This window comes from Thamnophis elegans, chromosome 2 (genome assembly GCF_009769535.1).
Source record: "Thamnophis elegans isolate rThaEle1 chromosome 2, rThaEle1.pri, whole genome shotgun sequence".
In the NCBI taxonomy this organism is placed as follows: domain Eukaryota; kingdom Metazoa; phylum Chordata; class Lepidosauria; order Squamata; family Colubridae; genus Thamnophis; species Thamnophis elegans.
The window spans coordinates 144,015,187-144,038,467 of record NC_045542.1 but is presented as its reverse complement, the minus strand read 5'-3'; the positions used below and the strand labels follow the sequence as shown (position 1 = coordinate 144,038,467).

Below are 23,281 nucleotides of genomic sequence, written 5' to 3'. Positions count from 1 at the left end.
GACTCCAATTGCGCAGAGCCAGCCGAGGCACCAGGGAAGAATCTGGAAGGACATCACTGGATTGATTTTCAAGCTGTTACCCCTGAGGACGTGGACAAGGCCATGGGAGCTGTAAGTGCCTCCACATGTGTACTGGACCCGTGCCCCTCCTGGCTGGTCGCTAACAGCAGGGAGGTGACACGGGGCTGGATCCAGGCGGTTGTTACCGCCTCCCTTCGGGAGGGGTTCTTTCCCCCCGCTCTAAAAGCGGCGGTGGTGAGACCCCTTCTGAAGAAGCCATCTTTGGATCCAGCCGTTTTAAACAACTATCGTCCAGTCTCCAACCTCCCCTTTGTGGGGAAGGTTGTTGAGAAAGTGGTGGCCTTTCAGCTCCGGCGGTCCTTGGAGGAAACCGATTATCTAGATCCCTTCCAGTCGGGATTTAGGCCTGGCTACAGCACGGAAAACGCTTTGGTCGCATTGATTGATGATCTTTGGAGAGCCAGGGATGGAGGTTATGCCTCCGTCCTAGTGCTCCTTGACCTCTCAGTGGCCTTCGATACCATCGACCATGGTATCCTTCTGCGACGACTGCGGGAGGTGGGGGTGGGAAGCACTGACTTACGGTGGTTCTCCTCTTACCTCTCGGACAGGTCGCAGTCGGTGTTGGTCGGAGGGAAGAGATCGACCCCTAGGCCCCTGAATTATGGGGTGCCACAGGGTTCAGTCCTGTCCCCCCTCCTGTTTAATATCTACATGAAGCCGCTGGGTGAGATCATTCAACGGCACGGGATAAAATACCATCAGTAGGCGGACGATACGCAGCTGTATCTGTCCACCCCGTGCCAACTCAGTGAAGCGGTTGACGTGATGTGCCAGTGCCTCGAGGCTGTTAGGGACTGGATGGGGGTTAACAAGCTTGTACTCAATCCGGATAAGACCAAGTGGCTGGTGTGTTTCCCTCCTACTAATTGGCCAAGTGTTCCATCTCTCAGGCTGGGGGGTCAAACATTATGCCCCTCAGACAGGGTTCGCAATTTGGTAGTCCTCCTGGACTCACAGCTGACTTTTGAACACCACTTGTCAGCTGTGACCAGGGGGGCATTTGCCCAGGTTCGCCTGGTGCACCAGTTGCATCCCTACCTGAACCGGGAGGCCCTCACAACAGTCACTCGCGCCCTTGTGACCTCTAGACTGGACTACTGCAACGTGCTCTACATGGGGCAGCCCTTGAAGAGCATTCGGAGACTTCAGCTTGTCCAGAATGCAGCCGCGCGAGCGATCGTGGGTGCACCTCGGTTCACCCACGTAACACCTATCCTCCGCGAGCTGCACTGGCTGCCTATTGGTCTCCGGATACGCTTCAAGGCGCTAGTCGTCACTTATAAAGCCCTTCATGGTATTGGACCTGGGTACTTGAGAGACCGCCTGCTGCCAATCACCTCCACTAGACCGATTAGATCCCACAGATTAGGCCTCCTCCGAATTCCATCCGCCGGCCAGTGTCGACTGGCGACTACCCGGAGGAGAGCCTTCTCTGTGGCTGCTCCGACCCTCTGGAACGAACTCCCCGTGGAGATTCGAACCCTCACCACCCTCCAGGCCTTCCGCAAAGCCCTTAAAACCTGGCTGTTCCGACAGGCCTGGGGCTAAAGAGCTGTTGCCCCTGTCTCGAATGGTATGACTGTTGTGTGTTTTTAAATTATGCATTGTTATGTTTTGTTTTATTTTTTGTCTGTACCCCTCTTCCCTGATTTGAATTGTGAGCCGCCCTGAGTCCCCTTCGGGGGAAAAGGGCAGCATACAAATATAATAAAATCAATCAATCAATCAATTAAAGAGGGCTGAAAGCCCTATGAAGCGGTATATAAGTCTAACTGCTATTGCTATTGCTATCTTTCACCTCACCACTGATCCTGGACTATTAGTAATCTTTTGATCTGCAGACGTTAGCCAGTGATTGTGATCAGGGGTGGGATTCAAAAATTTTAGTAAGGGGTTGTCTGCCTGGTTGCTAGGTGGGCGTGGCCATGTCGGCCTCCTGCACCACGGCGGAGGGGAGGAGCTTTTTTGCCCACTCCGGGCTCCAGAGGCTTTCCTTAAGCCTCCGGGAGGGCGAAAACAGCCTCCTCCAGGTTCTGGAGGTAGGGCCGTTTTTTGCCCTCCCTGAGCCTCTGCGTGTGGCCTACACTTACCTGCATCCAAAATAGGCTGCGTGGGACTCCTAGGAGGGGAGGGGCGGGCGGGGCCAGCCAGGAGTGGGATTTGGGGGTTCTCCAAACTGCACAGAACCTTAGCTAGAGGTTCTCCCGAACCCCTGTAAATTCCCAGCAGCCCACCCCTGATGTGATTATATTATCTAAAAGTTTTTCCTTGCTGAAAAAAATAAATTTCCTTCATTTCAAGAAATCAAAGGGCTTCTAATGCACAGGAAAAGCAAAATCCAGATAGAAGAGAATATTTGTAGCTCAGGTTGAACTGTGGAGTCCTTGGTGTTCTCTGAGCTTGAAAGTTTTCTTGCAGATATTTCATTACCAAACTAGGTAATATCACTAGCACTGATGATGTTACCTAGTTTGGTAATGAAACATCTACAAGAAAACAACCAAGTTCAGAAAACACATAAACAAGGTCATTTGGCAAGTTTATCTGTCGAAGGGGCAAAAACATTTGGTGCAATCATTAATGAACTTAACTCCTTGATGTCAGAATACTATGAAATCATGAAAGAGAACAAAGACACATCAACAATTTTTAGGAGTCTGGATGTTCAGCCAACTTGCTACATTATTCCCCACGTAACTCCATGATCTCTGCAATGGATCCCCGATCCTTAACTGTTCGCTCTAAACTCCACCTGAGGCTTTTAATTTTTAGCTGGTCCCTAAGTGTGATAAATTCCTTCATTTTAAATCTAGTGGTCTGGGAGGACTCCATGACTCATTTATTTTCAACTTATCAAATTAGGCACTTTGGTAGCTTAAGAACAGACGGCTGCAGAATTTAGTAACACCGACACAAATACTGATTATGTGTCTCTCCCAATCAGAAACAGTTGTTGCCTATGGGGACTGCCACTGTGTTCAACAAGCAGGAGAAGAAAAGGGTATTTTGCATTTCTTATCTTCTGCACCTATGGGAACCTGGAAATACTGAATATGAAGAGGTCAGGCCTTCAGCCATCTTTTCTTTTGGATCTTTGACTTGCTACACTTTCCATTATTCTACTATGGATTTTCTATTGTGGGAAAATGGGAGGGGGGATTGTAGGAGTTAGATGCTATTTAGTCATAACAAAATTCTTTCTAGAAAGCCAAGGTCATCCTTTGCCTTCGCACCTCTGCACCTGACCGGAACTGGATGGGTGGACTTGCCAGCATGGCAGTGGAAGATTGGACCATGTGATGGACTTGTGGGGGTGGTGGCAAGATCTTGAATTTTCAACTGGGTGGGAAAAACCGGGAAGTTTTCGGATTCGGGTTTTCCCAGATGTGCCAACATAACTCTCTGAATAAATTGGAACTTTGAGCAATACTTTGCCTCGAACTCTTATTTACTTTGCCTCGAACTCTTATTTACTTTTGGATGCTATTTGGAACCCTGACATTAGGCTTACAAAACAACTCAAAAATAAAGAAGTAACAGTTGAACCTATATGCAAGATTATATGTAATCCTTGGAGTTATGATCTCAATTGGGATCAGAATTTCCATTGAAAGTCAGCACAGTCATAAAATGAATCCAATTTTACAACCATTTCTCCAGCTGTTGTTAAGCCAATTCAGCTTCCCCAACGTGTTTTTTTATTGGAAACTAGCTGATAACCTGGCATTGCCTGGGTATTTATTTAAAGAAGGAAAATGTCTGGGCCAAACATAATTTCTAATGTTGGATTTTCTCCCTTACCAAAGGGAGCCCCCTTGTGGAGTACTGTGAAGCAGTTACCATTGCAACTCCACTGCACTGTGCAGTAGAAGCCATTTTATGGCAGTACAGTAGAACCCATTTTATGGCAGTACAGTAGAAGCCATTTTAAGGCACAACAGGCTGTATCTTAACAGAACACACCGTGGGGGTGTTAGGGATGTCTTACCCCCACGGTATTTGTTTCCAGACATACATACACACACACACAAACACACACACACAAACACACACACACATACACACGATGTCACAACCCCTGGTATGCCCAAATATGGGAGGAAGCATACTGATTCCTTTCTCTGTCTATCGGCTCATCTCAAGAGACCATCCAGACAGAAAGCCATTATTTTTACTATTGCCTTTGTTACATTTGTGTCGCATTTGTGCTGATAAATAAATAAAGGGGGACTAGTATAGATCTATTTCAAGCTATTTAGGGTATGTAATACAGCACAGGTTCAAATCCCAGTAAGGGTATGGCTAGCTGATGAGAGCTAAATAGCTTGAAATAGATCTATACTAGTCTCCCTTTATTTATTTATCAGCACAAATGCAACACAAATGTAACAAAGGCAACAGTAAAAATAATGGCTTTCTGTCTGGATGGTCTCCTGAGATGAGCCGATAGACAGAGAAAGGAAGCAGTATGCTTCCTCCCATATTTGGGCATACCAGGGGTTGTGACATAATATATACCTATTTCCCTGGCTTAGCTGATAAAGGAGGAGAGCCTGTGGTCTAGTGGCTAATAGAACTGCCCAAATGTAATACAGCACATGTTCAAATCCCAGTAAGGGTATGGCTAGCTGATGAGAGATAAATAACTTGAAATAGATCTATACTAGTCTCCCTTTATTTATTTATCAGCACAAAAGCAACACACAGACACACACACGCACACGCACACACACACACACACACACACACACACACACACTCATATATCATGGGTGTGTTCCTGCCAGTTCTAACCTCTTCTATATAAGAGGTTCCACAAATCTACCGTGCCATTTAGAACCGGTTCCAGCTCCCTCTCCCCGCCCGTCCGCACATCATCAAGATGAAGAGTGAGAGGAGGAATTCTGGGAGTTGACAGCTTTAAGACTTGCACACTTTAATGCAAGGGTTCCTGAGCCAACATGACTGGAGGAGAATTCTAGGAGTTGATTGGCTGGCTCACCAATTGCCCCGCCCAGCTCTAAGAGTCCTATCTAAACCTTAAAATCTTAAAGCTGTCAAGTTTGAAAATCCCTGGAGTTTTTTTTCTAAAGGGTTAGGGATGCAAGGGTCTTGTAACTTGACAGCTTTAAGACTTACGGGCTTCAAATGCCAGAGTTTCTGAGCCAACATTTTGGTTGCTAAGCAAAAGCGTTGTTAAGTGAGTTTCACCACATTTTACAAGTTGGCCACGCCCACCCAGTCACATGACTGCCAAGCTGCTCCCATTCGGTCACATGGTTGGCGAACCACTCCCACCCAGTCACATGGCCGGCAAACCACTCCCACAAAGCAGGCCACACCTACAGAAGAGGTTGTTGACAAGCACCTGAATGCAATCACATGACTTCAGGGGTGGTGTGGCGGTCCTAAAAATCCAACCGTCACTTTTTCTGAGGCTGTTAGAACTTTGAATTGCTGTTGTAAGTTGAGGATTATGTATAATCGGTTCCTAATAGCATTAGTGACTGTCTAAGAATTTTCAGACACAGATTTATGACAAGCTTTAAAGAAGAAAAAATATATAAGAATTGGAACAGCAAGGAGCTACATCTCAGCTGATGAAAGATGAAGACAGATCAAGTCCAAGAAAGGAGCTACCACAAAAAGTTATACTGGAGGCTACTCTTCATAAAGAAGAAACTAAATAGAAGAAGAAACTAGGTGGACAAGTGTGACAATCAAAAGAAAGTGATATAGAAGATTTCAGGATCAAGAACTCTGAATTCTCAGGCCTCCAGGGAAAGAGAGAAAGACACTATGGTAGAGTACAGGGAAATAGTAGAGATGAAGACTACAAGAAAATTAAGAGAATATTTGTGGTAGTTGGTGATTCACTATTGAAGCAAGATGTGTCCTGTAGCCCCAATAGCTTATGACAGTGATGGCTAACCTTTTTCTCCTCGTGTGCTGAAATCGTGTGTGCGCATGCCCACACCCATAATGCAATGTGCCCTGCCCCCGCGCATGTGAGCACAACTCCCCCACACTACCCTTGCCCACCGTGCATGCGCGCACCCCCCTGCACTCCATTTTGGGCCTAGCAGGCCTTCCTGGATCCTCCTGGGACCAAAATCAGGGCAGGGGGTGCACCGCATCACCCCGGTGGCCCATTTTGGGCCTAGCAGGCCTCCCTGAAGCCTTCTGAAACCAAAAATGGGGTGCAGGGGGTGCGTCGCCACCCCCACGCTCCCCCCACTCCCCGCACATGCATGCATGACCTCCCTGCTCCCCGCACACAGAGGGCTCCGTGTGCCACCTATGGCACGCATACCATAGGTTCACCACCACAGCCTTATGACATAGATTTCTCTACTTGGAGCAAGTCCTAGAGATGTAACAGAATTACATTTTCAAGACTGATCAAGACCATTGGCAATTATCTGATAATTGGCCTCTGAGATAAGTTAGTTGCACCTCCCAAGGACAAACCTTTCTTTGAAGAATGTAGAATTGGAAAACTCTGAAGAACTCTAAAAAGGAAACCAAACACTGTGGAAAGAAGCCGAAGTGCTGCCCCAGTGGATCTATTAAAACAGTCAATGAAAATTTAGGGAGAAAAGCCTCATAAAATTAATGATGTTCATTGTCCATAGGCTAATGCTCAGAGTACTGGAAAAATGTTAGATGAGCCTCATTAGGAAAGTAAATACTGTTTAACAGATGGAAGGAGGACCCGCTGATGGAAGTTGAAGGATACCGTATTTTCAAAATTAACAGAAGTGTCAGAAAAAGAGAAGGTGCTGTCAGGGTTCTAAATAGCATCTAAAAGTAAATCAGAGTCCGAGGCAAAGTATTGCTCAAAGTTCCAATTTATTCAGAGAGCCATGTTGGCACATCTGGGAAAACCTGAATCTGAAAGCTTCCTGGTTTTCCCCACCTGGTTGAAAGTTCAAGATCTTGCCCCCCACACCCACAAGTCCATCACATGGTTCAATCTTCCATTGCCATGCTGGCAGTTCTACCCATCTAGTTCCTGTCAGGTGCAGAGGTGCAAAGACAAAGGATGCCCTTGGCTTTCTAGAAAGAATTTTGTTTTGGCTACATAGCATCTAACTCCGTACAATCCCCCCCCCCATTCTCCCACAATAGAAAACGCATAGTAGATTAATAGAAAGTGTGGCAGGCCAAAGATCCAAAAGAAAAGATGGCTGCAGGCCTGACAGGTGCACTTGTATGTTAAAAATGTTCATTTCAGCTCTACTACCGGCAATGGTGTCAAAAGCATCCAGATAAAAATAAGTACGAGAACTAAAAATAATACTACGAGGGATCAGCTGCAGAGGTGGTATTCAGCCAGTTCTGACCGGTTCTGGTGAACCAGTAGCAGAAATTTTGAGTAGTTTGGAGAAACAGCAAATACTACCTCTGGCTGGCTCAGCCCCCATCACTGCCTCCCAAGTCCCAGGTGATTGGCTGGGTCTTCTTCTGTTGCCCTGCACAGGAGAACACAGGTTAGTGGGGTGGGGAGGGAATAGGGATTTTACAGTATCCTTGCCCTGTAGTGGGGAGGGAATGAGGATTTTGCGGTATGCTTTCCCTGCCATGCCGACCAAGCCACACCTAGCGATGCCACGCCCACAGAACCGGTAGTAATCCTGGGCCCCTAATTCATTGTTATTTTTATTAATAACTTAGAAGGGCAGGTGGGAGGAATGCCTATTAAATCACATCATCTTGATTTTTTTTGACATCACAGGTATCTCCAACCTTGGCAACTTTAAACATTGGTGGACTTCAATTCCCAGAATTCCCCAGCCAGCCAGCCAGCTGGGAGCTGATGTCTGCCAGGCTTAAAGTTGCCATGGTTGGAGACCCCTGTCATAGAATCATGGGGCCGGAAGGGACCTTAGAGGTCTTTTAATCCAACTTCCTCCCCAAGGCAGGAGTCCCTTGCCTCCATTGATAATGGTACAAATGAAAATGATTGTTGAGTACACATTGCGTATGCCAGTGGTGGGTTTCAAAAAATTTTGGAACCTCTTCTGTAGGTGTGGCCTGTTTTCCGGGTCCACCAGTAGAATCTCTTTTAACCGGTTCAGTAGATTTGACGAACCGGTTCTACCGAATAGGTGCGAACTGGTAGGAACCCACCTCTGGCGTATGCTATCAATTTAAAGTGTCAGTAAGAAGGCAAATGTAACATTTAGGTTAGTGTTAATATTCAAATAATGAGCACTAATAATTCCACTTTATTCTCTATAGTTCTTTGGTCAGGCCCTACAAGCACTGGATCTAGTTCTGGGCACCTTAGTTTAAAAAACTGGAAAGAGTTCCTTAGTGAGAAAAGTGTAGAAACTAGATGTCAAAAGAGAAGCAAAACATCTTCAAAGAAAAACAAGAAGTCCAGTTGCCACTTGGAAAAAAAAAAAACTTTTGTAGAAACTAGATTTTTATGAAGAGAAGCAAAAGGAACTGACAGTGTTTAGCACCAAGATGACTTAGGTGAGATATGAAGTACCAAAAAGAATGACGCATAAAACATTTACATTTATTTTTGTTTTATTTTTAAAATGTGTTAGCTGTCCATCACACCACAAGGCCACTATATATAAAATTAAAACGTGTTCCCTATTTTTCCAGGGAATAGGACATAAAATAATGGAATAATACAGTCATGCAGATTCAGATTGAACATTTGAAATGTCTAACAGAAAGATAATTTTGACAGTGCAATCAATTTCCTGAAGTGAGGATGAGCTCAGCTCTTCTTCCTTTGCTGCATCTAAGCAGAAGCTAGACACCCTGAAATTCTTCAATTTGTATTTTTGAGCTACACAAGACATTTGGCCCCACTGTGACCTAAATGACACCTTCTGATTCTACGATTCAATAATATTTATCAGGAATCCACTCATGTCCCCAAATAATTTTTCCCCATACACTTTTTGCAGAACTATTTCATTTTAAGTACATATTAACAGAAGATGCAGACTGCAGTTTAAAAGGACCACAGTGCATAAATCAGCAGAGAGATTCCTGACTTCCAATTATTCAGCAGCAGCTAAATAAGGAAAACTTGACGGAGTTGGAAACAGATTACTGTATTCTTTCACACATTTTAATATTCAAAATGAATTTTTGCACGCAGTTCTTTAATGATAAGCTTGCACATCTGGCTTCAGTTGGCAGATTTCAAGATTTTTATGAGAGGAAGATGAATTTCTATAAGCCTGAACATAACTTTCTAGCAAATGGTGGGTTTCCATTTTTTTTACTACCGGTTCCTTCGCGCATGAGCTCATGTGCGATAATTCTGCGCACACGCAGAAGCGTCCGGGCAGGTGGGAGGAGCCTCCCGCTGCCGCTACTACCGGTTCACCCAATCCGGGCCAAACTGGGAGCAACCCACTTCTGTTTCTAGCTCTTTCTTCCTCCTTTATAAATGCATTCCATAGGAAAGAGATTATAGGTTCCTGACAGCTGTAAAAAAATAATTACGAGTAGATGTATCTTGCCTCTAAATGGTAATGTCTAAGAAACAACAAAAGGAGAAAGTTATACTATTGCCATTTTGTCTGGTTTCTAGAGATATAAGAAGAAGCTAGCCATTTTAGGAAAAAAGATGATTGGTGAAAATTGTGTTATTCGCACGTCCTTTGAAATAACAAACCGAATGTTGCACGTTGAATAAACGAATACAGATTTGCTTTTAAAACATGGCAGTGTTTTCCTAGAAATGAGCTTAACAGAATAATAAAAAAATCGCTTCAGGAGCCCTCAGAGAACATTTAATAAGAGCTGGTTTCAATTGTCTTGAGATTGGAGATGCAATCTTGGAGCTGAAACAGGAACTGACATGTTTCAATCTCATCCTATTATTGTCCCACTAGGTGCCAATATCAACAGGGCTGTTAATATGGCTCCACTGTGGCCAAATGCTGAAAGCACCTTTGTTGTTCTTGATTGCATATTGACTATATTCTACTTAGAATGATCAACACATCAGGAACTGTGGAATTTTTCAGGCATAAGAGATGTTATATATACACTACTGAAAAGAAATATATACGCTTGATTTGTAGCAAAGGATTACTAGTATAGACTAAAAGTAATGCTTGCTTCAGGTCTGCCTGAACTTATGATGCTGGTGGAAAAAATAACTGTAAGGCCAGTCCACATGCTTAAGACCAGGGGTAGGCTGCTACGGGTTTGGCCAGGTTTGGGAGAACCCTTAGCTAACGTTATGGCCAGTTCAGAGAACCTCCAAATCTCACCCATCTGGCTCTGCCCACCCCGCCCATCCCCTTCCCGGACTCTCCACGCGGCCTGTTTTGGATGTGAGGTAAGTGCAGGGCCCGTGCGGAGACTCGAGGTGGGGGAAAACGGGCATCCCAGAAAGCCTCCAGAGCTCAGGGGAGGCAGTTTTCACCCTCCCAGAGGCTCGAGGAAAGCCTCTGGAGCCTGGGGAAGGCAAAAACATCCCTCCCGCTACGGTGCATGTTGTGTCCAGACCATGGCAACCGCGGGGTGTCAATCAACACCAATGGTTGCCAGGATTGGCTAAGGCGTTGCCAGCAAGACCTAGCGTCATTCTAATTGGTTGCCGGTTTGACAGCTGCACTATAAATAGCTGCCAAACTGGTGTTGCTTGTTCTGTTCTGTCAGTAGTTGCTGTTAACAATAAACGTGTTGTGTTCCTGCACAAATCGCCTCAGTGAATCTCCTTCAGCTGAGAACGTAAAAGTGCAGGAGGCCAACTAGGCCACACCCACCATGGGCACGCCCATCCAGTAACCAGGCAGAGAACCCATTGTGAAATTTTTCGAAGCCCACCCCTGCTTAAGACCGTCATAACGTTCCCATGGTCACATGATCGATAGTCAGGCCCTTCCATCTTCTGACAAGCAGAATCAATGGAGAAATTGGCAGTAAAATCACAAGTTGTGGTCATATAATGTCTCACTTAACAACCATGGGTAATTTGTTTAATGACTATGGCAGAAGTGATGACCGTGTCTGTCATGGTCAGGTGATGTCTTGTTTAATGACTGCATTGCTTAGTGCTGGTTGCCAGTTCCAATTATGGTCGTTAAGTGAGGATGACCTGTACTTGTCAAGATTTCAATTAGTTTATTTTTTTAATAGAAGGGCAAGGAAAACTTCCAAGGAATAAGATCCAAACTGCTGAAATTATTTTCTTTATAACATAATTGCTCAAGCCAGCATATTGATAAATAATTATGAAATGTAAGTTTTTATCCAGACCTAAAAATAGGAAGCTCTTAAACTAGAGAAACTCACCTGGATACCTGGATGGAAATAATGTGATTTTCAGATTCCCCTGAGTAAGACTACTATAGAGTGAAATGATGTGATCCTAGCAGCCGTAGTATTTTTTTAAAGTACCATTGAGTAATGGATGCCTGAAAGGCCAGTTCTGAGTCATATTTTGCTGTCTGGTTGAAAGATAGGTCAGGTATTTTTAAATGAATCCCCTGGATATGCAACATCCCTGCTGAAACAACCGAGCTAGAGAAAGGATTTCAGAACAGGATGATGATATTCACAAATACTCCCCATCATTTCTCATCACTGTCACTCTTGCCCAAAATAAAGCAGTGTCTTTGAGGAATTTGCAAACATTTATACCCTATTGCCTGTACCTTCAGTGGTGATCTTTCGCCTTCTACCCAGGGGTGAGCTTCAAAGCTTTCAGCAACAGGTTCTCTGCCTGGTTGATGGGTGGGTATGGCCATGGTAGGTGTGGCCTAGGCCTCCTGCACCATGGTGGGGGAATTGGGCGTTTTCACCTTCCTCGGGCTCCGGAGGCCTGTTTTCCCCCTCCCTGAGCCTCCGCACGGGCCCTGCACTTACCTCACATCCAAAACAGGCCGCATGGAGACTCCTGGGACGGGAGGGGTGGGAGGGGAGGGGCAGGGACAGCCAGGGGTGGGATTTGGAGGTTCTCCAAACCAGCCATAACGTTAGCTACGGGTTCTCCCGAACCTGGCCGAACCCGGAGCAGCCAACCTCTGCTTCTACCTTGAAACCGAGATAATGCTTTCTATGATGCACCTTTATCCAAGGAGTTCAGGACAGGTATTCTTCACTTACCTGTTGCCTTGTTTAGCCGTTGTTCTAAGTTACTGTATGAAATGAGCAGGCTGAGCTCGAGGGGGGAGTCAAGAGCGTCATTAGTTTGGAGTCCTTTCGCGCCCACAAGAGATCTAAGTCCAGCCCCCCCCCCCCGTTGAATTCTGTTGACTTTTATCTGCCGCTAATTTGCCTTGAACATTAATAGTTCAGATTCTTCTCGGTGGAGATTCTCAATCAACCAGGTCATGGTTGTCCCAAAGCTGCTTTTTCAACAGGCAACTGGAGTTTCTTGGCTAAAGAAGAACTAAAGAAGCCTCTTGGATAAGAAGCGAAACGTCTTCAAGCCAAAACAAAAAGCCTTTTGAAAAAGCACCTTTGGGATTTCAGATTCTTGTTGAGAGATAGCACAGGATAAACCTGGACTCCTTTGAACCACCCTGGTTCCTGGTTTTTGGGCCTCAGTGGCACTGAAAAGGTGACTTTATGATTGGTCCTCGCATTTACAACCCGTGCAGCATCTCAGACAATCATCACTGTGTGCTTTGCAACTGGCTTGCAACTAGCGGAAGCCAATGGAGAAGGCAGTAGTAGACTTGGAAGTCATGGTCATGTGATGTTCCGTTTAACAACCATGGTGATTCAACTAACGACGGCAGCAGAAGTGAGGCTGTAACTCCATCACAGTCACATGGCATTGAGCAATTGCGGGCCTAAGCAATGGAGTCGCCAGTCCTAATTGTGATTGTTGAACAAAAACTATCTGTATGAAAGCTATGGAAATGAACCAAAATCAACTGCCTGATAGCTTTGGCTACCCATGCAGGGTTCCACCACAAAACCGTGGAGGACAAAATCGCGCTCGACAAAAGCGCGCATTTGACGTCATCACAGCACGACAAAAACATTGCGCTGTGATCGAAAAATGTAAAAAAAAGCGAAAACCTTACCCTAACCCCCCCAAACCTAACCCTAAACCTAACCCTAAATCTAACTCTAAACCTAACCGTTAACGTAACGCTAAACCTAACGCTAACCCTTAACCTAACGCTAAACATAACCTTAACACTCTAAACCTAACCCTAACCCTTAACCTAACCCTAACCCTAACCCTTACCTTTATGTGAATCGGCTTGCTTTAATTTTATTTTATTTCCATTTTTAATTTTTTGCGTCGCACTGTGATGACGTCACATGCGCGCTTTCGCCGAGCGCGATTTTGTCCTCCGCGCTTTTGACGGGTCACGCCCATGCAGTTCTGTGAAGCAATTAAATGTGTGGTTTTTTTTAAAAATGTGATGCTTTCACAAAGCAAGACTTATAGGACAGCCAGCTTTAATTATTTCACTGCCACTTTTTACCATCTTATACCTGTAAGAAAGGCTTCAGAGTTCAGCTTTAAAGCCTCAGAAAATTCCTTTTTATTAACTTGAGTCTAATAAGCCTGAATTCATTTGAAGGATCATGCTTATGGCAGGTAAAAGGAAGTTAGAGAAGTTGCTTGTGCTCTATATTCCGAATGGAATGTGCCTGTTTTGCTGTCATAAGCTGAAATTCTGCAAATTAACATAACCAAAACAAAAGGCAAAGAGAAAACAGGGTAAGAAGAAGCAAAGGCCTAAATTGAAGATCTTCCAAGAAAGGAAAATTAGACAGAAAAAAAAAAGAAAGATTCTGTACAACGCCCAAGTGCCCCACTTTGTCAAGTTCAATCTGAGTTTTCCTACCTTGACCAATAAGTATGTGTGCATGTGACATACTGGCATATGTGTATGCATACATGTATGGACATGTATGGACCTTTGTTTGGACTGTGGGGAAAAATAGTTCTTAGATGAGTGGAATCAATTAAATCAAGTTGATCCATAGGGTTCTACCACAAAACCGCGGAGGACAAAATCACGCTCGACGAAAACGCGCATTTGACGTCATCACAGCGCGACGAAAACATCGCGCTGTGATCGAAAAATGTAAAAATAAAGTGAAAACCTTACCCTAACCCCCCCAAACCTAACCCTAAACCTAACCCTAAACCTAACCCTTAACCTAACCCTAAATCTAACCCTAAACGTAACCCTTAACTTAACGCTAAACCTAACGCTAACCCTTAACCTAACGCTAAACGTAACCCTAACGCTCTAAACCTAACCCTAACCCTAAACCTAACCCTTACCTTTATGTGAATCGGCTTGCTTTAATTTTAGGTGGCGCAGTGGTTAAATGCAGCACTGCAGGCTACTGCTAGATCAGCAGTTCAGCGGTTCAAATCTCACCGGCTCAGGGTTGACTCAGCCTTCCATCCTTCCGAGGTGGGTAAAATGAGGACCCAGATTGTTGGGGGCAATATGCTGACTCTCTGTAAACCGCTTAGAGAGGCCTGAAAGGCCTATGAAGCGGTATATAAGTCTACTGCTATTGCTATTGCTAATTTTATTTCAATTTTTAATTTTTTTCGTCGCGCTGTGATGGCGTCAAATGCGCGCTTTCGTCGAGCGCAATTTTGTCCTCCGCGGTTTTGACGGGTCACGGATCCATAGAGGTACAAGGCCAAAGTTAGTCATCTTATTAGAAAAAATCCTATAGGTTTGCAATAGGAAACTTTGGGGGAGGGGGGGAATCTGGCATTCCCAAATTGCCTCCTCCCCTTAATTGATAGGAAATGTTCCCTTCCCTGTTTTATTCATTTATTGCCTTATTCCTGAGCTCCATTAACTATAGTAATTTGAGATCCTTTACCTATGAATAAGTATGTTTATATCATGTGTTGCTTATGCATTAGTCCCTCCTGCTCTTCTGGGACGTAGGAAGTTAAAACCCACCCCCCTCCTAGAAGAATGAAATATACTGTGAAATGTTGAAAAAGCAGAATATTATATTTCCCTGGATCAGAAATGGAGAAACATGTTTTTAGGCAGGAAGCAGACTCACTCTTAATAGCCCCCACCTTTGTCAATGGGTCATTAAAATGCCTGAGTCAGTCTATTCTACATAACAAAGATCTTCCCCCTTCAGGTCCAGGGTAATGGGATTAAGACACGATAGTATTAGCCTTTTACCCATCCCATTATAAGACACCAGGGAAGAAGCAATGCTCAACCAACTGTGGATTCACAGCCTACAGAGTTGCCCCTGCATGGCCCCATGGGAGCCTGACAACCAATCATAATTACAAGCTCAAGATCAATGGGCACAGAGGGCATAAAACCAGGAACTTTCAGCATCTCTGCCCCTTTTTTCTTCTTCACCCAACATCTTGAAGCATGTGATCCCTCCTTTTCTGTTCAGGACCTCAAGCCGTGCGATCCTGTCCACCTTTAAACCATCTTTCCAAGCAGCCACCATGTTTCTAGTGTCTTTTCCCCCACTTGGGATTGAACCCAGAGGGACATTTCTTCCAACAGAGATGTATAAATATGAGTGCATCCCTTTGTTGGGTGGGATCTCTCAAGGGAATATTCCCTTGGAAAGAGTCTCACCAGTACATGCTGTCTAATAAGCACTGCAGTAATCAGGATTTGTTTTGGGTCCTACATTTGATTCCCTAGTCCATACCTGTCACAGACTACCTTTCCTCCCGCAAAGGGCAGGGCAAACAACAATAAGATTGTATGGGATGTGAGTCTAGGCTGAAGCTGCCATAACTAAAGACGAAGCAGGCACATAAGCAGATGTGGACAAAAGCATTGAATCTTCTGTAAAAAAAATAGTTAAGAACAAACCACGTGGCTAAGAAAACCAAGGGAAAAAAATGTCACATGAACCAGACAAAAGAAATTGGCGCTGAGCCCATAGAAAACTCCTCCCCAAATCCCATCAGCAGCTACCAGACGTGGGAATAAACAAAGCAAGTAATTTGGGGAGTAGAAGGGGTGGGCTTCCTTCCCTCCGGCTAGTGCCTCCAAGCCTAGTTGAGAATTGGGTAAGCGTGGATGAGTATCTCTTATGTGGGTTTGTGTCAGGGGTGAAATTCAGCGGGTTCTGACAGGTTCTGGAGAACCAGTCGCGAAAATTTTGAGTAGTTCGGAGAACCAGCAAATGCCAGCTTTGGCTAACCCCAGAATGGGGAGGGAATGGGGATTTTGCAGTATCCTTCCCCTGCCATGCCCACCAAGCCACGCCCACAGAACCAGTAGTAAAATTGTTTGCATTTCAGCACTGGTTTGTGTGTGTGTTATGTAAGAGACAGAGAGGGGAGGGAGGGAGGGAGGGAGGGAGGGAGAGAGAGAGAGAGAGAGAGAGAGAGAGAGCGCACATACAACATATTGTAACCAGTAAAGTTTTGCTGTTATTCTAAATTCACTTGGTCCCCATGTATTCCAAATAACAGGTTGTGTTTGAGTCTCAGTGTTCAGTTGAAAGTGATTTGAGTGTGGCTATTTTCTAGGCCTGTGAGTGTGTGAGTGAGTGACCATCAGCCGAACGTATAACTGGGGGTCCTTGGTGCTCTTTCAGCTTGGCTGTTTTCTTGCAGAAATTTCACTACCCAACTAGGTAACATCATCAGTGCTAGAAGGGAGTGGGATTTTCCCTTTGTTTATATATTAGTGGTTTGTTCTGTCAGTGTTGGTGGGAGTGTTGTTGATGATTCCTTTGTTGTTTACTGTTAGCTTAATGAAATGTTTGCAAGAAAACAATCAAGTTCAGAGACCAACAAGGACCCCACAGTTCAACTTCAAGCTACAAATATTCTATTGAGAATTACTGTATATTACTTTGACTAATAATGATAACTGGATTAGTTGAATTAGACAACTAATCAAACCAACTGAATCCTGCATACACCAATTATTCTAACATGCTGGGCTCATGCCTGCAGATGGTAAAACAGGCAAATAAAAGACAGCAAGATTCTAAAAGACATTTTCCAGATAAACCATCTCAAATAATAGCTAACCTTTAAAGATATCCAGGCTTTGTGAGAAGAGTGACAGTCACTTCCTCCTCTTCCTTCTTCTATTCTTACTAGGTGATGCAGGATGAGACAACCTTCCATTTCCCCAGCTCTTCACAATTAAAAACACACTCTTCCTATGCACACATACTATGGGTTTGGCAGCCGGGCCTTCAGGCGTGAAAGGATGCCGAAGCCTGCAACAACTTTTGCTCTATTCTTCACACCTCTGAATTAATTTATGTCAATGCCAAACGTCAGCTTCCCCATCATTCTTCATAGTCACGAGAGGGAGGAACCCCCCCCAAAGATATTCAGAATATGCACAGATGATTCCAAGCGTGGATATAGTAAACACCCAGAATTGTGGAAGCCTAAAAAAAGAAGAGAAATCTGAAGATCTAATTCAAGACCCATATAGCACTAGATTCAACAAGAAAGCAGAAACAAGAAAGAAAAAGCATCAGTGATTCTTTTGGGAAGACAGATCGGTTAGGTTTCCTTTCTTCCCCAGCCATAATCCTTCAATCCAATTGCAGAGGAAGTCATTGAGATTGTTATAACATTAAACAGAGACTATCTAAATGTTAAACATTAAACAGAGACCATCTAAACGAACAACATTACCACATTCTTTTCCACCTTCCTACATCTATACGGTGTTTTTCAATGTCAAAGCATGACCAGGGACTGTTTCTTACCTTTCATACAAACATTGGGAACCTTTCCAATGAAATGCAAAGTAAAAGCATTTTTTTAAAAATCCATTTCACTGCCCTTGTCAATTAGCCCATCCCCCCCCCTCTCTCTCTCGTATAGCTAAATTCATTGTCTGGCCTGATATTCCTTTGGATTCCCAAAGGTGGGGCAGGAAAACAGATGTGCAGGAGAAAATCGGTGTACAAAGAGGAGGTTTAGCAACTGTCACCTGCCTGTCAGCCCTCTCTGAACAAATCTCTCCTCCCTCATTTATTCTTGCTCTCATCTATCCACTGGGAGCTTCCTTAAATAGGAAAGAGGAAAGGAGGAAGGGAGCAGTTGGGAAATGAAGCTTAGCTGCAGTGCTCTTCCAATTTGCTGAACTCACCATTCTTGAAGCTGAGGATGAGCTATGTTTTAAGTCAACCAAGCCCTGCTAAGTAGGTATGACTCTGCACCTGGGTGCTGAATGTTTTAAAAACAAATAAGATAACATCGAGTTGACAGGCGAAACATAGGAGAATACATAAGGAAGGACATCCTACTTTAGGATAAAGCATACCGGTAGATATCTCTGAGAAAGGATCTAGAAAAGAGGAAGAGAAAGGTGACTCTAATTTTGCTGGGGTGAAGGAGGGAAAAACAAAATACTATTGTGCTTCTTTAACTCTGGTTTTCCCAGTTGCAATGTATGGCTGTGAAAGTTGGACCGTAAGAAAGGCTGAGTGCCAAAGAATGGAGGCCTTTGAACTATGGTGCTGGAGAAGACTCCTGCGAGTGCCTTGGACTGCAAGACAATCAAACCGGTCAGTCCTAGAGGAGATCAAACCTGACTGCTCTTTGGAAGGCCAGATCCTGAAAATGAAACTCAAATAACTTTGGTCACCTAATGAGAAGGAAGGAATCACTGGATAAGAGCCTAATGATGGGAAAGATTGTGGGCAAAAGAAGAAGGGGACAGCAGAGAATGAGGTGGCTGGATGGAGTCACTGAAGCCGTAGGCATGAGCTTAAATGGACCCCAGAGGATTGTAGAGGACAGGAAGGCCTGGAGGAACATTGTCCATGGGGTCGCGATGGGTCAGACACAACTTCGCGACTAACAACAATAAATTCTGGTTTGCTGGCGGTTCATAATTTGGACGTTCATCAGTCTGGAAAAAGCACCTTATCTTAAATGTATTACTTGGATTGAAGTTCCATAAAGGTAGTCCTCAACCTACAACCATTTGTTTAGTAATTGTTCAAAGTCCCAATGAGCTTGAAAAAAATGACATGACCATTTTTCACACTTACGACTGTTGCAGCATCCCCACAGTCACATGATGAAAATTTGGAGACTTGACATCTGGCATGTATTTATGGCAGTTGCAGTGTCCTGGCTCATTGGATCTGCTTTTGCAAACTTTTGACAAGCAAAGTCAATGGGGAAGCCAGATTCATTTAATAATTTCAGCGATTCACTTAACAACGGTGACAAGAAAGGTTGTAAAATGCAGCAAAACTTGCTTAATAACTGTCTTGCTTAGCAACAGAATTTTTGGGGTCAATTGTGGTCACAAGTCGAGGTCTGCCTGTAGTTTTCAAGGAAATATATCTACACAGACATAGCTAGAGGTGACATCAAGAGTACGTGCTTAGAAACAGGGCATATTTTAGAAGATATTAAGATATTATTATTATTATGTTACGTTTATTTTTCATGTTATATTTATTGTCTTTCTGTATTTTACAATCATTTTTTATAATAACATTTAATCAGATTGTATGTTAGTTGCATGACTTTGAGATGGATGGTATATAAATTTAATAAATAAAATAATGAAGACTCGGATATTCAGGCTTCATTCCCTTCCCACCTCCTTTGCCATTCACTTCGAGCACCTGTTGTTTCCTTTGGTACCATGCCAACTCTCTTCAATTAAGTCTTCTTCTTCCCAGAACAGAGATGACCTTTAGTATGGAGCCATCAAATCAAACAGCCCTTAATCATTCTCAAAAATCCTAAAGGCCTACCTCCTACTTAAGAACACTACATATTTTCTCTAAAAAGTTATTAAAAATCTTTATTTTGATTACATGTGCATGGTTACCAAAATCAGACATTCCTCGCTCTCTCTTTTGTTAGTTTTTAGGGGGCGATTTGTCAGGGTATCCTCCTAGCTGATGCTAGATGAGAATTATAGTGCAGCAAGATAGGAAAAATTGGGCTAAGTCAGTTTCTAAAATAATCCACCAGGGAGAGGAACCATGTCTTAGAACATAGAATCAAGGGACTGAAAAGGACCTTGGAGGTCTTCTACTCCAACTCCAGTTCACAGCAGGAGTCTCATAACATCCCAGTCAAATGGTTATTGTCTATTTTTGAAAACCTTCAATAATGGAGTACCCATGACTTCAGGAAGCAAGCTACTCCGTTGATTAATTGTTCTCACTGTCAGAAAATTTCTCCTTACTTCTCAGTTGGATGGCTCTTTAATAAGCTTCTATTACTTCTTGTCCTGCCCTCTGGTGCCCTAGAGAATAAACCAATCCCCTTTTCTTTGTGACAGCCCCTGGCATGACAGCTGCCCTCCCTCCACTGCTCAATCCTTCTCTTCAATATGCTGGATGTACCTAGTTCCCTCATTTCTACAATGCTTTTTTTTGAGATTCTTTCTCAAACTCATACCTGCCACAAACACAAATCAATATTTGGAAGAACTGAAACCAATCCAAACTTCCAAAGAAAAAGCCCTGCCTTGAGCCTTCTCCAAATCTTCACTCCATGCCTCCCAAAGTGTCAACAATCCATGAATCAAAACTTAAGAGTTTCTACCAAGAACTGGGATTCCCACAGAGCTAATAACTATCCATTTCTACCCTACTGAGAAGGCATGCTATCAACTCACAACCTCCCATCTTCTCTGAAGAAGCAGTATTGCAATGTTCAAGTCCTCACTATCGCCTTGACAGTTTGGCATCTAACAGAGGACAGATTCCTACTATTTCAGTGTCACAAAGCTCTGATTTAATATTTTACAACCAGTGCTAGATGGCTGAATATTTCATAGGCATAAAGCTAATGAGAAACCACAGGTAAATAAGTTGGTCTACCGGCCTTACTAAGCTTCTAAGAAACATCTGGCTTTTCATATATTACCTTGAGAGGTTGTGGTTAGAAAGATTTAGCCATGTAATAAAGTGCAATTACTTTCCCCTCTGAATGGCTTATTAGAAGATAAGCCAAATGCATTGATACCAAGCGAAGACTAAATAATAAGGTCTATGGACTGTGCCGAAATGGACAAATTAACAAAAGAAATTCAGGGAAAAGAAGAGACAGAATATTATCAGATATGGGGAAAATGGTATAGGTGGCTGGAGGAAAGAAACAAGGGTCAATGAAAGCCCAAAAATAGAAGTTAAGGAGGATTACCATGTATATATGCACTCAAGAGAGTTTAAACTTATTAGAGGTAATCACGCAATATATCAGATAGATAAGTAAAGTAAGAGGGTTTGAAAATGGTGAAACTCAAATGAAATATATTAGAAGGGGAAATAACATAAGGAGAATAGTACCGATTTGAAACTGCTGTAAGAAGGAACATGAAGTTCTAATGTACTGTGTAAATGTAGTTTATGTCTAAGTTTTGTTTTTGTGTATTTTGTATGTTCGAAAATAAAATAAAAAAGATAAGCCCTTTCATTGGCTCAGACAACGAGAGGTGAGAAAAAAGGCAGAGAGATTTGGGGCAGGTTTAATTTAGGGGCATAAAAAGATAAGGAAAGTGATGATATACAGAACATGTGGATAGCAAAATGGTTATTCTCCCTTTTTTCTATGAAAGACTCTGGGTGCAGCTTTTTTTAAAAAAAAATTAGGGCGGGATGTTTAGGAAGAAAAAAATTACTTTAAATAGAAAAGGACCATCAATGGCTCATGAATTTCGAACATTGAGTTCCAAAGATAAATTTGTCCGGAAATTGTCTGGGAATCTCACGCCTTCGTGGGTCTCTTACTGGATCCTCTTTTTCTTCCTTAGGCAGCAATGTGTGGTCCTGCCAAAAAAAAATGCTCTGTGTTGTGACCGCACTGGGAGAAGAGCCGTGTGGTTTTCACAACTGTTCGGAGCAGAACAGAGCACAGCAGAGACCCAGATCCAAAATAGGAGAGAAGTGGGGGTACTGAAGCAACAGTTATATAAGGATGACAATGGAGGGGAAAAAAGAATCCCACTTTTGATGGTTGAGGTGCCACAAAAGAAACATAGGGCATCTTAGGGAAAGCGAGAAAACCATGGGGGAGAAAAAAACAAACAGAATAATAAGGGCTGGAAGAAGAAAACCAGCGAAGTTTTTCCTGGCTTCTACCGAAAAGGCAGCTGACTTTGCCTTGCAAAAATTATTAATCTTTTTTTTACCATCCAGCCTTTTTCTCTATATATTATGTTTCTGAAAATTAGGAATTATTTTCTGTTTTAAAAAAAAATACATTGTACTACTTGTACTGTTCGGGCGGTGGGAAACGGGACAGGAAGTCGAAAAACACTGGCGACAGGCTTAAGAGTTACTCTTTGCCAAACACGGAAAGCAAGTTATGAGGATGATGAAGTCCCGGCTCAGATCGCTCAAATCCGAAACGCTTATAGGTAAAATACCTGCTTTTTAGAAAAACGGAATAGCCCACGAAAGAAAGGAATCGAAGCAAAAACAGGAAGGCCAGAACAGAAGGCACCGATTCCCGGATCCCCCCTGGCATGGATCGGAGATCTCCATTATTTCAAGCAAAGGGAAGAGTTTGGAAAGCATCCCCTTACAAGGGCCGGAGGAGCATTTTTATTATTTTTTGGCAGCCGCTGCAACCCAGAGCTCCCCGCTCCAGATGGCCGCAGAGGCAGGCGCGCTGCGCAACGCCCCCCTTGGCCGCCCGCCGAGAGCTGCACCCCGACCCGGCTCGGATCGCCCCAGGACGCAGCGCGGGTGGAAGGCGCAACCTCTCCTCCGGCTCCCCGCGGCCTCTCCCACCTTTCCCGTCGGGAGAAACTTTGGCGCCACGCAGCGGCGCCCCTGCAGCCCCGAGGGCTCCGCCGCCCCGTTGGAGGGACGGGAAGAGAGTGCCGGGGACCCGAGTTCTCCAGCAGCCCGATCCTCACGGCGGGGCGGACGCGCGGTACTCACCTCTCCGGACGGCGCGGTCCCTCCAAACCCGGGCAAAGTCGGTGCGGCGGGAGGCGCCCCGCTCTGCTCGGCAGCTCCTGGCTTCGCTGTTGCAATCCCGTTTCTCCGCCGCTTCTCCGGCGAGGCTCTCGGAATCGCGGGGCGGCAGGGGAAGGGATAAAAACTGCACAAACACACACACGCGCGCTCGCACAAGTCGGCGCTTAACTCTTCCTCCTCCAGGCGCAGCGCGCTCGGGACAAGCGGCTGCTTTGCAAAGTCCGAGGGCCCGGAGAAAGCCCGGAGAACTGCCTGCCCCCGTTTTTAAGAAACCGAAAAGCCACTGCGGACGCTCTCCGGAAAGTTGGGACTTCCTCAAGGCTTGCAGGTT

The 23,281-nt window shown here is 44.3% G+C and overlaps 1 protein-coding gene across 2 annotated transcripts in view; it reads right to left on the bottom strand.

Annotated features, from left to right (window-relative positions):
* The window catches only part of KLHDC8B (kelch domain containing 8B), a 68,622-nt gene extending 45,556 nt beyond the window's left edge, over nucleotides 1-23,066 (bottom strand). For both annotated transcript variants that reach the window (XM_032211809.1, XM_032211808.1), the window contains exon 1: nucleotides 22,912-23,066. The gene's annotated coding sequence lies outside the window, so the exon portion shown is untranslated. The remainder of the gene's footprint in view (nucleotides 1-22,911) is intronic.
* Nucleotides 23,067-23,281: the final 215 nt, after the last annotated feature.